The sequence below is a fragment of the Phyllobates terribilis genome, unplaced genomic scaffold, assembly GCF_046119375.1.
Source record: "Phyllobates terribilis strain yellow unplaced genomic scaffold, ASM4611937v1 Scaffold_8__6_contigs__length_399053987, whole genome shotgun sequence".
NCBI lineage: Eukaryota > Metazoa > Chordata > Amphibia > Anura > Dendrobatidae > Phyllobates > Phyllobates terribilis.
This window is the reverse complement of record NW_027362768.1, coordinates 30,732,320-30,747,526: the sequence shown is the minus strand read 5'-3', so window position 1 is coordinate 30,747,526 and position 15,207 is coordinate 30,732,320. Positions and strand designations below refer to the sequence as shown.

Genomic DNA, 15,207 nt, shown 5'->3' with positions numbered 1-15,207 from the left:
GACGGCAAATTATTCATATAACTTTTTCTTCCACAAATCCAACAATATGCTGCTTTTGGCTCAGCAGCTGCTCTCTCTACTCTTTCCCTCCCTTATCTCATGGTACTGTAAGGTTAAGTTCACACGTAGTGTTTTTGAAGAGTTTTTGCGGCCATGAAAACACTTGCTAATCAGTCCGCCATGCATAGCAATGCGAATTCAGATGTGCTGTGCACATGATGCATTAATTTATGCGCCATATTCGCATTGTGTTGCAAAATGCAGCATGGCCATTTCTAGCGTGATCACGCCGCAAATTACCGGCGGTGATGTCAGCGCAGGTCCTGATGATCACGTGACCGTAAGGGCCTGCGCTGACGTTACAGATCAGCTGATGGTCACGTGACCGCTCAGCTGATGGTCACATGACCCCTCAGCTGATGGTCACGTGACTGTCAGCAGATCGTAAGCCCACTGGGGCTGATCAGCTGATCTTCAGCTTATCAACCCCAGTGTCCTCCTGCAGCATGTATACTGACAGGTGGTGATTTTACACCCCTGTCAGTATACATTGCTGTATTCTACAGCAGTGACATCAGTGATGGCTGATGTCACTGCTGTAGAAGTGACACGAATCTTCGTGGTACACTCAGTGGTATGTGGACTGTGGACAGGTGAGGAATATGGTTGTTTTTCATTTTATGCTTTTTACCGGAGATCGAGGGCTTCGCGTAGGCGTGTAATAAAAAAAATTGTAGAACCATGTGTTTTTTATTTCATTAAAATACTTTATTCTGGCCGTGTCTTTTATTGAAAAAGCGGTGACCATTTTACTACACAGTTAGTAATGGAGGCGTCTTATAGACACCCTCCATTACTAACCTGGGCTTCACGTCAGCCGCCAATACAAGGTTGACGTGAACCCCAACCCCATTACCCCACTCGCCACTGCTACAGGGCAGTGGGAAGAGTGAGGCCAAGCGCCAGATTTGGCGCATCTTATCTATGCGCCTTTCTGGGACTGCTCAGGGGTGATATTAATAGCCACGGAGTATCCATGGCCCCTTTCCTGGCTACTATTATCAGTCCGCAGCTGTCTAGTTTAGCCTTTGCTGGTTAGATTTTATAGGAGGGTGCTAGGTCAATTTTTTTCTGGGGTCCCCCTGTAAACTAGCCAGTAAAGGCTAAACAAACAGCTGTGGGCTGATATTAATAGCCATAAAACATTGTTGGCTAATGGCCCCTTCCCCGGCTACTAATATCAGCCCGCAGTGGTCGGACTTCCCTTTGCTGGTTATAAAAATGACACGGGAGCCCACGTCTCCTTTTCAATTTTCGGCTCTGTGCCCACGATCCCGACGTAGCAGCGCTTTGGACGCATATTTTTTGCTGCATCCAAAACATTGCGTTCTATTGAACTCAGGTAAATCCACGTATTCACTTAACCATGCAGATTTACCGCATACAATACTTTCTAGTGGTCAAATTTCTCTTGTGGAAATAAGCGACTACGCACGATAATTTTACATGCTGCAGTCCTGAAAGACGCGCCGCATGTCATTGTCCATGGGTGATTCGCAGCCTCTGATGCACGCATAGTGGACATGGGATTTCTAGAGATTCCATCCACTATGCTGTAATATCTGGATGCTGCAGTTTTGATGCTGTTTAAACACCCAGCGTTAGACCTGCAGGGGCTCCTGATCGTGGCCACGTACCCAAACTCACACGCAGCATGTCAATTTCTGTAGCGGACACAACAGTCTCCGCTGCAGATTTTGACCGATAGAAGTGTCATTATATGCGGTGGATTCACATTTACCTACAACAAAAGTGTGGCATTAGAACACCGCGTTTTGGACGCAGCAAAAATGCGCTGTGTCCAAAGCGCTGAGTGCTGATCGGGGGGACTTAGAGGCTAATGAACCAGCTGTGAGATGATATTAATGGCTATGGACCATGTTTGCCTTATGGCACCTTCCCTGGCTAAAAATAGCAGCTCACAGCACCCGATTCATTATGTGAATAGAAATGCTAATGAAGATTGGGTGAATAGGACTAGATGACACCTAGCTCTTTTGTTTGGTTATGACAAGGTGTCAATCAGATCATTTCATGACCAAACCTAATTAAAGTAAAGTAAAGAGTTAAATAAACAACCAGACACAGAGCAAACACTTTATTTGAATTACAACAGACACATTCTTTAATCATTCAAATTAACCAATATACTCACCCCAGTCTAATGGTAATCAAAGGTTTAAGCAATGTCCCACCAAATAACTTTATTTAGCTCCAAAAATCATTCATTGAAAAAGCATCAAAAAATGTGTCAAAAATGCATGTGAAAATGTATGTAAAAACACCTGCATTTTCCCTGCCAAGGAGAAGCAGAAACACACAGAAAATTTCTGCTTGAAATAAGCATCATTCGCACATAGCCTAAAAGAGTGGAAAAACTGCCCACACTCACCCTTTAAGAATTGATGATTATATAATGCATTGTGATGTTTTGAAATGTTTGTCTGCACAAGAGAGTTAGCAGCAGACAGGGTTAACAGTTGGGAAGCAGCCAAGGATGGGATGAGTTACATAGGCACACAAATTTGCAATTTCCTGTTTGCTAGCAGATAGTGAGTACTTGAAAAGTAACAGACTTAAGGTCTAGCTGATTGCAGACTTGCATAGAAACAGTGTTGTGTGAGAAGAGGGAAGACCATGATATGTCAGATAGTATGTTTTGAAGGTGTAAAGACACGGGGTCTTCCGTGGGCGTAATACTACTCAGACAACAGAGGGTGAGGGTAAAACAGCGTGGCAATCCTTTATTGAACCACAAAATGGACAAAACACAGATAGAACAGTCCCAGCTAATACCAGCTGCGACTTTGGCACTTCCAGGGCCAACTACCACATCCACTGCCCCCCCCCTGCTTTTGGCAGGCCTCCACAGAGAAGAGATAGCGGCAAGCTTAAGAAGCTGACAGTCCATCGAGGTACAAGGCCAGGAGACCCGAGGGTCCCACCCTGGCCTCTCCGAGAGTTTCCCTGGGGCAAGATGACCTCCTGGTCCTAATATTGCTTCCAAGAATGTCTCCAGGGGTTCCAGACGACCAGATGGTTCCACCTGGCAACTACAAAACAACATATCCTTGGGCCCAGGTGACTTCAACGTCCCTACCTGGTCTCCCCAAATGTATCCGTGGGTTCTCTGATGGTCAATGAAGCAGATCCATATCTTTCCAGTCAGGGCCACATACCCTTAGGCTGGAATCATGTAGAATCCAAATCTGTGTCTCTTTGTATAAAGTCATGCTACCAAGCTGATGGTCTCACGAGTATCTCTAAACTTTCATTTTCCTTGTAAAGTCTCTTTCAATTCTCTTAGAAGCAGGATGGCAAAACCCCTTTTTATATTTACATATGTGGCTAAGGTCATCAGTCACAGGTCAGAGGCAAAGGTGCGGGACTTACTCAGTTCTCATTGTTTGAGCTAATCAATTTACATAGTTGGGAAGGGGGCTCTTTAAATCAACATTCACCTGCCTTTAGTATAATATGCAATTAATATAGTAACAAACATCATTGTTTCACAACCAAGAGAAGACAACGATCAGGATGTTCGGATTCATTGTGTTCGGCTGAACTTTATAAAAAAGTTTGGTTCGGTTACCCGAAAAAAACTCCCCAACAATTTCCCTCTTTCCACCATTTATTAAAACAATAACAATAATAATCCACAGGGTCCTCCGTAATCCATAATATGAAGGTCCCATAATGATCCCAATCTTCTTTATCTACTCTATGGAGCCCCATTCAGAGAATCCAGCTCCATAGACTGGAGCAGCAGCCACTGCCACGTCTAGCGCCGCTCTCAGCGAGACCCGACTGCTGTGAACTGAAGTGAAGTCAGTAAGGTTATCTCAGTTCACAGCGGCCAGTCCTTACAAGGGCAGAGCGAGTGCCGGTCGCGATGCCATTCTCAAAATGTTCTCAGAATGAGGCTCAATACGGTTACTTGTGGTAAGCGGCAGGCAGGAGAGTGAGAATTTCTGTGACTACCGCTGAACGGGAGTAAACTATGAAGTCTTGTTCTGAGAACTTTATCTGAACGAGACTCCATAGGATTCACTGAACATCATGGGACATAACACTCTTGGATTACTGTAAGAACTCCCTGAATTTATTTTTAAGTAATAAATGGGTAAACAAGAGAACAGGAGTCTTTATTCAAATAAAGCATTTTTTTCCCTGTGTGTCTGTGTTTTTTTAACTATATCTTACTAGGTTAGTAATGAGGGTATCTGGTAGACGCCGCACTATTACTAACCTCTGGGCTTGATGTCAGCGGACATTACACAGCTGACATCAACCCCAAAATATTACATTGCTTGCCAATGTACCAGGGCAAGCGGGAAGAGCCAGTCAAAGTGCCAGAATTGGCGCATTTAATGGATGTGCCTTTTGGGGGGCAGTTGTCGACTGCTATTTTTAGGCTGGGGAAGGACAAATATCCATGGACCTTCCCAGACTGAGAATACCAGACCTCAGCTGTCTGCTTTACCTAGGCTGGTTATCAAAAATGGGGGGAACCCCACACCATTTTCTTTAATTATTTATTTAAATAATTAAAAAAAACACTGTGGGGGCCCTTCTATTTTTGATAACCAGCCAAAATAAAGCAGACAGCTGAGGGCTGCAGCTCACAGCTATCTGCTTGACTTGTACTTGTTATCAAAAATTGGGTGGACCCCACATCTTTTTTTTTTTATTATTTATCTTTTTACATGGCATGGTTGTGATGGGGCCGGAAGTGCCCACACCGGAACAAGCTTTTATTGGGCTGTCGAATCTGAACAGAAACATGGACTTCTGTGAAAAGTCCATGTTCGGAGTCCGAACTTTAGCATCCAGGTTCGCCCATCAGTACCTACTATCTGATGTATATACTTCTCATCAAGTTATTGTTCAGTAGAAAGTTTACCTTTGGCCTCCCTTACTCTTATGTCCATACCGTCTGGTCCACTCCTGCCAGTATGCAGTCTGCAGAGGCATATTGCCTAGATAATATCAACACACAGACCAAGCCAGGACTCACATTTTCATGTCACGTGGTAGGGCGTGGATGATAATAATCTTTATATTTATATAGAGCCAACATATTCTGCAGCGCTTTACAGTTCAGATAATTTTACAGACATTAATCAGTACTGTCCCCATTGGGGCTCACAATCTGCATGTTTTTGGAGTGTGGGAGGAATCCAGAGTACCTGAAGGAAACCCACGAAAACACTGGAAGAACATACAAACTCCTTGTACATGTTGTCTTTGGTGGGATTTGAACCCAGGACCCCAGCGCTGCAAGGCTGCATTTCTAACAACTGAGCCATCATGCTGCTCTTGCCCACCACTGCTGCCCCGCACCATGAAACAGTACCATAGTGTTTCAGCTACCTGAAGGGAGTGGGGAGTAGCAAATTGTACATGGGTGCAAGCTGTATTTGAGAGGGTGGATAGCCCTTATGGCAAAGTTAGCAGGATGAGGGGAGGGAGTCAATTTTCAGAAGCACTGCAGACATAGAAGAGAGAACAGATTGTAGAGTCTGCAAGGATGGGGGAAGGGATTATATATTCAGTATAAATATGTATAGAGAAACAGAAGAAGACCCCCCCCCTGCACAATCTGAAGGGGGACTGGGTGTATAGCAGCATTGTGGATTCACCGAACCTACACCCAGAATCCATGTCCATATAAGAATGGTCTGTTTAAAACTGTATATTTGTATAACATTCTGGGGAAAACCCTTTATGTTTCTACATAATTGTGCTCCTGAGCAGAAAGGAAGGTCTATAAAGACATGGTTTGACTGACAAGTTTGTTATTGAGAAACTTGACCTATCAAACAACTTTTAAATCCGTTGTAATGCTAATTACATGCTGGATCTTCTCATCCAACACCAGTGCTGAACCTCACAAATACTGTTTTGAATAAATGGAGAAAAATTCCCACAGAAACACTTCAAATGGAATTACTAATATACTCGTGGCGTTTTGATGGTCAGATTATTACGGGTCCGGGTGGTGGAACCTCTGTGCTTCGGTGCAAGGAGGGACCAGAGGGGCATGACGAAGTGCCTACTTGGCCTGACCAAGGTTGCACGGCGGCTCAATCGACTCCGTAAACCAGGGAGGGACCGAGCAGGGGGACCAGGTGCCAATCTGGGACCGACCTTGTGTGAGAGCAGGTGACTCCCACGATAATTTTACATGCTGCAGTCCTGAAAGACGCGCCGCATGTCATTGTCCATGGGTGATTCGCAGCCTCTGATGCACGCATAGTGGACATGGGATTTCTAGAGATTCCATCCACTATGCTGTAATATCTGGATGCTGCAGTTTTGATGCTGTTTAAACACCCAGCGTTAGACCTGCAGGGGCTCCTGATCGTGGCCACGTACCCAAACTCACACGCAGCATGTCAATTTCTGTAGCGGACACAACAGTCTCCGCTGCAGATTTTGACCGATAGAAGTGTCATTATATGCGGTGGATTCACATTTACCTACAACAAAAGTGTGGCATTAGAACACCGCGTTTTGGACGCAGCAAAAATGCGCTGTGTCCAAAGCGCTGAGTGCTGATCGGGGGGACTTAGAGGCTAATGAACCAGCTGTGAGATGATATTAATGGCTATGGACCATGTTTGCCTTATGGCACCTTCCCTGGCTAAAAATAGCAGCTCACAGCACCCGATTCATTATGTGAATAGAAATGCTAATGAAGATTGGGTGAATAGGACTAGATGACACCTAGCTCTTTTGTTTGGTTATGACAAGGTGTCAATCAGATCATTTCATGACCAAACCTAATTAAAGTAAAGTAAAGAGTTAAATAAACAACCAGACACAGAGCAAACACTTTATTTGAATTACAACAGACACATTCTTTAATCATTCAAATTAACCAATATACTCACCCCAGTCTAATGGTAATCAAAGGTTTAAGCAATGTCCCACCAAATAACTTTATTTAGCTCCAAAAATCATTCATTGAAAAAGCATCAAAAAATGTGTCAAAAATGCATGTGAAAATGTATGTAAAAACACCTGCATTTTCCCTGCCAAGGAGAAGCAGAAACACACAGAAAATTTCTGCTTGAAATAAGCATCATTCGCACATAGCCTAAAAGAGTGGAAAAACTGCCCACACTCACCCTTTAAGAATTGATGATTATATAATGCATTGTGATGTTTTGAAATGTTTGTCTGCACAAGAGAGTTAGCAGCAGACAGGGTTAACAGTTGGGAAGCAGCCAAGGATGGGATGAGTTACATAGGCACACAAATTTGCAATTTCCTGTTTGCTAGCAGATAGTGAGTACTTGAAAAGTAACAGACTTAAGGTCTAGCTGATTGCAGACTTGCATAGAAACAGTGTTGTGTGAGAAGAGGGAAGACCATGATATGTCAGATAGTATGTTTTGAAGGTGTAAAGACACGGGGTCTTCCGTGGGCGTAATACTACTCAGACAACAGAGGGTGAGGGTAAAACAGCGTGGCAATCCTTTATTGAACCACAAAATGGACAAAACACAGATAGAACAGTCCCAGCTAATACCAGCTGCGACTTTGGCACTTCCAGGGCCAACTACCACATCCACTGCCCCCCCCCTGCTTTTGGCAGGCCTCCACAGAGAAGAGATAGCGGCAAGCTTAAGAAGCTGACAGTCCATCGAGGTACAAGGCCAGGAGACCCGAGGGTCCCACCCTGGCCTCTCCGAGAGTTTCCCTGGGGCAAGATGACCTCCTGGTCCTAATATTGCTTCCAAGAATGTCTCCAGGGGTTCCAGACGACCAGATGGTTCCACCTGGCAACTACAAAACAACATATCCTTGGGCCCAGGTGACTTCAACGTCCCTACCTGGTCTCCCCAAATGTATCCGTGGGTTCTCTGATGGTCAATGAAGCAGATCCATATCTTTCCAGTCAGGGCCACATACCCTTAGGCTGGAATCATGTAGAATCCAAATCTGTGTCTCTTTGTATAAAGTCATGCTACCAAGCTGATGGTCTCACGAGTATCTCTAAACTTTCATTTTCCTTGTAAAGTCTCTTTCAATTCTCTTAGAAGCAGGATGGCAAAACCCCTTTTTATATTTACATATGTGGCTAAGGTCATCAGTCACAGGTCAGAGGCAAAGGTGCGGGACTTACTCAGTTCTCATTGTTTGAGCTAATCAATTTACATAGTTGGGAAGGGGGCTCTTTAAATCAACATTCACCTGCCTTTAGTATAATATGCAATTAATATAATAACAAACATCATTGTTTCACAACCAAGAGAAGACAACGATCAGGATGTTCGGATTCATTGTGTTCGGCTGAACTTTATAAAAAAGTTTGGTTCGGTTACCCGAAAAAAACTCCCCAACAATTTCCCTCTTTCCACCATTTATTAAAACAATAACAATAATAATCCACAGGGTCCTCCGTAATCCATAATATGAAGGTCCCATAATGATCCCAATCTTCTTTATCTACTCTATGGAGCCCCATTCAGAGAATCCAGCTCCATAGACTGGAGCAGCAGCCACTGCCACGTCTAGCGCCGCTCTCAGCGAGACCCGACTGCTGTGAACTGAAGTGAAGTCAGTAAGGTTATCTCAGTTCACAGCGGCCAGTCCTTACAAGGGCAGAGCGAGTGCCGGTCGCGATGCCATTCTCAAAATGTTCTCAGAACGAGGCTCAATACGGTTACTTGTGGTAAGCGGCAGGCAGGAGAGTGAGAATTTCTGTGACTACCGCTGAACGGGAGTAAACTATGAAGTCTTGTTCTGAGAACTTTATCTGAACGAGACTCCATAGGATTCACTGAACATCATGGGACATAACACTCTTGGATTACTGTAAGAACTCCCTGAATTTATTTTTAAGTAATAAATGGGTAAACAAGAGAACAGGAGTCTTTATTCAAATAAAGCATTTTTTTCCCTGTGTGTCTGTGTTTTTTTAACTATATCTTACTAGGTTAGTAATGAGGGTATCTGGTAGACGCCGCACTATTACTAACCTCTGGGCTTGATGTCAGCGGACATTACACAGCTGACATCAACCCCAAAATATTACATTGCTTGCCAATGTACCAGGGCAAGCGGGAAGAGCCAGTCAAAGTGCCAGAATTGGCGCATTTAATGGATGTGCCTTTTGGGGGGCAGTTGTCGACTGCTATTTTTAGGCTGGGGAAGGACAAATATCCATGGACCTTCCCAGACTGAGAATACCAGACCTCAGCTGTCTGCTTTACCTAGGCTGGTTATCAAAAATGGGGGGAACCCCACACCATTTTCTTTAATTATTTATTTAAATAATTAAAAAAAACACTGTGGGGGCCCTTCTATTTTTGATAACCAGCCAAAATAAAGCAGACAGCTGAGGGCTGCAGCTCACAGCTATCTGCTTGACTTGTACTTGTTATCAAAAATTGGGTGGACCCCACATCTTTTTTTTTTTATTATTTATCTTTTTACATGGCATGGTTGTGATGGGGCCGGAAGTGCCCACACCGGAACAAGCTTTTATTGGGCTGTCGAATCTGAACAGAAACATGGACTTCTGTGAAAAGTCCATGTTCGGAGTCCGAACTTTAGCATCCAGGTTCGCCCATCAGTACCTACTATCTGATGTATATACTTCTCATCAAGTTATTGTTCAGTAGAAAGTTTACCTTTGGCCTCCCTTACTCTTATGTCCATACCGTCTGGTCCACTCCTGCCAGTATGCAGTCTGCAGAGGCATATTGCCTAGATAATATCAACACACAGACCAAGCCAGGACTCACATTTTCATGTCACGTGGTAGGGCGTGGATGATAATAATCTTTATATTTATATAGAGCCAACATATTCTGCAGCGCTTTACAGTTCAGATAATTTTACAGACATTAATCGGTACTGTCCCCATTGGGGCTCACAATCTGCATGTTTTTGGAGTGTGGGAGGAATCCAGAGTACCTGAAGGAAACCCACGAAAACACTGGAAGAACATACAAACTCCTTGTACATGTTGTCTTTGGTGGGATTTGAACCCAGGACCCCAGCGCTGCAAGGCTGCATTTCTAACAACTGAGCCATCATGCTGCTCTTGCCCACCACTGCTGCCCCGCACCATGAAACAGTACCATAGTGTTTCAGCTACCTGAAGGGAGTGGGGAGTAGCAAATTGTACATGGGTGCAAGCTGTATTTGAGAGGGTGGATAGCCCTTATGGCAAAGTTAGCAGGATGAGGGGAGGGAGTCAATTTTCAGAAGCACTGCAGACATAGAAGAGAGAACAGATTGTAGAGTCTGCAAGGATGGGGGAAGGGATTATATATTCAGTATAAATATGTATAGAGAAACAGAAGAAGACCCCCCCCCTGCACAATCTGAAGGGGGACTGGGTGTATAGCAGCATTGTGGATTCACCGAACCTACACCCAGAATCCATGTCCATATAAGAATGGTCTGTTTAAAACTGTATATTTGTATAACATTCTGGGGAAAACCCTTTATGTTTCTACATAATTGTGCTCCTGAGCAGAAAGGAAGGTCTATAAAGACATGGTTTGACTGACAAGTTTGTTATTGAGAAACTTGACCTATCAAACAACTTTTAAATCCGTTGTAATGCTAATTACATGCTGGATCTTCTCATCCAACACCAGTGCTGAACCTCACAAATACTGTTTTGAATAAATGGAGAAAAATTCCCACAGAAACACTTCAAATGGAATTACTAATATACTCGTGGCGTTTTGATGGTCAGATTATTACGGGTCCGGGTGGTGGAACCTCTGTGCTTCGGTGCAAGGAGGGACCAGAGGGGCATGACGAAGTGCCTACTTGGCCTGACCAAGGTTGCACGGCGGCTCAATCGACTCCGTAAACCAGGGAGGGACCGAGCAGGGGGACCAGGTGCCACTCTGGGACCGACCTTGTGTGAGAGCAGGTGACTCCCACGGGTTAGATGGCAGGAACTGACCGGTACAGCGGATGCGCACGTCTGGAAGGCTGACAGGTGGTACGGATAGATAAGCAGGCTGGTTCGGCAGATAGCCAGATGGGTACTCTGGGTAAGCAAGCTGGCGGGCACGACAGGTAACAGGTAGGTGCTCCAAGTAGGTTGGCGGGCAGGCACAACAGGTAACAGGAAGGTGCTCCCAGGTAGGCAGGCTGGTGAGCACGGCAGGTAACTGGCAGGCAGAATGGTGGGCAGGGCTGACAGGCAGCGGGACCTGGGGGCTGAAGCAACTGTTAGCACACAGAACAACAACCTTGCACAGGCACCTCCATATTGGAGGAGGTGCTTTAAATAGGGTAAGTCCTCCGGCCATTTGCCGGGGACGTTTTAGGACGGCAGCCGCGACCCCTTTAAGAGGGAGGGAGGGCGCGCGCCTTAAGCACAGTGCCCGGGAAGTTGCGCGCAGTTCGCGCCACAGTAGCTGCAGGATGGGAGCTGGAAGACGCCAGACCAGGGCCGTGGCACTGAGGGGAACGCTGAGGATCCTACACAGATGTCCACATACTTTTGACCCTATAGTGTACATAGAGATGCTTATGAGTAGTATTCAGACAACTTTGGTTAAGGTCTGTTAACACAAATGTTTTTGTTCTGTGACTGCAAAAAGGGACCATTTTTATCTTTTGTGGCATCCATTTTTTTTTTAACAACACACAAATGAGAAAAAAATTGTTAATATGTCTTCAAATGATTAGAACGTGGTAAGAGAGGATCTGCAAGAAACTACCTTTTTGAGCCTCACACATTTAGATTGCTCTGCTGTTTATGTTGTTGCATCACTATGCCGAGATTCAAAGAGCTCTCTGATGCTTTAGAAAAAAATATATAGAGTTATATGAGTCTGGAAAGGGTCATAAAATAATTGCCCAGACCTTTTAAAACAAGTCTCTAATAACCAAAAAATGTAGTCACGTAAACTGAAGATATCCTATCCCACCCTAATGAATGAGTCTACTATTAGAAAAAGCTGGACAAAGTAGATTTATCTGGAGGGTATGCCAGCAGGAACTTTTTGCTGTACAGAAATATCATCAGGGCAATACTAAAGTTTCAAGGCCAAAACTAAAAGTTATGAAGCAATATGGGAAATGTATTAAAAGGGGCAAGGGCTAGATCAAAGCCCATGCTAGCTTTTTCATATTAAAAAGAGATATTTTGGAAATTTAAGGCAGAAGCATAAATGCGTAATACGGTCAGCAACTCAACTTAATCTCTAACCCACATTCGATAATTCTCCTCTAATGTGCTCAGGAAAGACAAGTCATAGATAAAATAATTTAACAATAGATCTATAATCCATTTTTGACAAACACAACAGTTTTCACCAGTAGATCTTCATTTCATCTGTGCAGTATGAAGGTCAAAATGTTACACTAGCATATGGACAGCACAATGACTGAAAATACAGCCTTTTTAACAAGGCTTAAATCTTATCAAGAAGTTGGGAGATTTATTTAAAATTAGCTGTGCAAGCAGCAAATCCCTCTTGCATAAATTATCTAACAGTCAACTGCAATTAAATCAATTTTAGATTTTTATAATGTTTAATTATATTATTTAAATGTCCAAATACACAAAAACTACATAGTTTTGCAGGGGTGTAACTATAGTAGGTGCTGGGATTGCACATACACCCCTGGAGTGGCACATATGAGAAAACTAACACTGTTAGAGTATGTGCATAGAACATCTTTTTTAGGCAGATTTAGCCAGGAACCTGCACGAAAAAGCACTAAAAACAGCAAAAACAATGAACATATGCACACGAATGTCAAAAGGACCTTGCATATGTTCTGGCTTTTGTATCGTCTTTTAACCATTCAGTCTTCAAAAACCGTGAAGCTTGTTATAGATTGGAGTTATAGATTAAATAAATATAAATTCAAAATCATAGCATTCTATGATTCAAAATCAGAGCATTCTCCTCTGCAAGTAGATAAATTAATTAGGGAGTATCTGACAGTTTTTGGAGACTGTGTACTTCCTCATTAGCAAACAAGTGCTACGATAAAGGTGAACATTATTGCCCCTAAGGCAGACAGGATGTCTCCATACTAGGGACATCACAGGGCAGACATGACAATACCATATTTTTCCTGCCATATCTATAACAAAAATCTGATGTCCAAACAATCCTGGATGTATCTGCGTTTGAGGGCATAGTCACTTCAGTGGGTTCAAACACCAGAATTTTTGGCTCTTAGACATCATAGAAATCTAACAGCAACCGGAATTATGGATATATCTTAATATTTGGTGAGTCTAGGCTGGTGAAATATAGTGGTCATATTATTACTCAAATAAATTAGAATCATGAATCACTTTTTCATACATACAACTAGCCATCGTCCTCTCACCTGACTGGAAGCAGGGGTGAGGGGTGTGGAAGAAACCCTTCATAATATCTAAAACCCAAAAAAAACTCTTTGTCAGATCCAGAAGAGACAATGTGAATTGTAGATCTGCCCAAATTTCTATGGTAAATCTTCTGCTCACAGATCTAATCTGTAAGGGTTTACTTTATTTATCCCTTTTTGTTATATACTGTTTTTGTCTTGCTTGCATCTATTATTTTGTCTTTTTGTCGCTTTTATAAGCACTGTACTTTCTTCATATATTAAACCTAAAATGTAATAAATTTATGCTTTGCTTCTCTAAATGTACCTACAAACTTGAAGAGGGAAAGTATAGCCTGGTTGTGTTACCATGTATATGCCAGAGTAAAAAATAGTACCTATCAGGAGTTTGCAAAAGTTGGCCATATGTGTGTATTAATGTGTAAGCCAGCACAGGGGTCTCACTGGCCTATCAAAACAGCGCGTGGTGGCAGTAAGAAGTTTGGTGTGGATGTGGGAAATGGCTGTGGGGTGCGCTTAACTCATTGTCAACCTATTGCAATAGGTGAATGGACAGATGAGTGGATGAGTGAGTGTAAGAAGCAGAGTCCCCCTTTATAGTCACGTCCAAGTCATGTGTGCAGTGAACTATTCATTCTTCTCCTTATGAGCCACCACTATATTATATAAGGAACAAAAAAATGCAGAAAACACAGCCGCCGCAAAGACATCTGGTAAGATACTAAAAAAGGTGCTTCAGGGAAAAGAATTGCAAAACTGGAATATTACTTGGTCGGGAAGGGATTAATCTACCATCCAGGAATTTCAGGATTGTAGTCAACTCTGCTAATAAAGGCCCATGATACTTAGGGATTCCATTGGATATTTTGCCTTGTGGCTCACGACCTTATATTTTCTCCAATGACATAGTGTGTCTTGATTTTTTCATATTATTTCAATATAATCTTTGTGAAAATCTATTAGTGAATGTCTGTAATGTCTTATTTTGTCTTTCAGATGCTGACCACAGTCCACTTAAGCATCTGGATCCAAGAAATTCATAAATAAAGAGATTACATAATGTTACTGCTAATGCTTAATGAAGAAATTTGCTGCAAAAAAAGCCTAATTAAATATAAATAATATGCAGTATATTAATGAGTCTGCCATAAAAAAAGAAACAAATAATCAAGACATACTTTTGGATCATTACTTTATGCCTGTCAGCTATTTCACAATAAATATAGTTTCAGCATCTTTATTTTTGTGAGTTTTTTTTTTTTTTACTAAATAAGTGGAAAACTATAGACAATTTTTCTTTTTGGTAGAGCACTAAAAACCTGCAATAATAGTGCAAATCTCTATTATATAAAGTTTGGTGCCCTATGGAATGTTTTTTACTTTATGGAATGTTTCAGTTACTTAGGTAAGTTTAATTGATGGTGAATCAATGATATATCATATATATGAACGTTTTAGCATGTTGTAATTAAACCAGGGTATATACCTATAATACAGTGTATACAGTACATAATTACATACAGCACACTGCTGTAATTTTCCAATAAGCTTACATGAAATTGCGTAATTTTATTTTCTTCTATAGTGTGCTGATATCCAGAAGGTTAAACTGAATTAAGAAAAGGGACTATTTTTTTCCCTTAAGGTTCATTTGATAACATACAAATAATAAGACAAATAGAAGAGAATATGACGGTGGTATTGGAGTACATAGAGCTTGTTTGTATTCTACTTCCATGGAAATTTATAGACCTGCATTGTGAGCTGTATACCTAAAACAATAGGGAATAACGGGAATATGTCAACCATTCA

General features: G+C 42.4%; 1 protein-coding gene across 3 annotated transcripts in view; it reads left to right on the top strand.

Annotated features, from left to right (window-relative positions):
* Positions 1-14,633, top strand: part of LOC141156680 (complement factor H-related protein 1-like) — a 494,422-nt gene extending 479,789 nt beyond the window's left edge. For all 3 annotated transcript variants that reach the window (XM_073642923.1, XM_073642922.1, XM_073642920.1), the window contains one exon: positions 14,392-14,633. The gene's annotated coding sequence lies outside the window, so the exon portion shown is untranslated. The remainder of the gene's footprint in view (positions 1-14,391) is intronic.
* Positions 14,634-15,207: the final 574 nt, after the last annotated feature.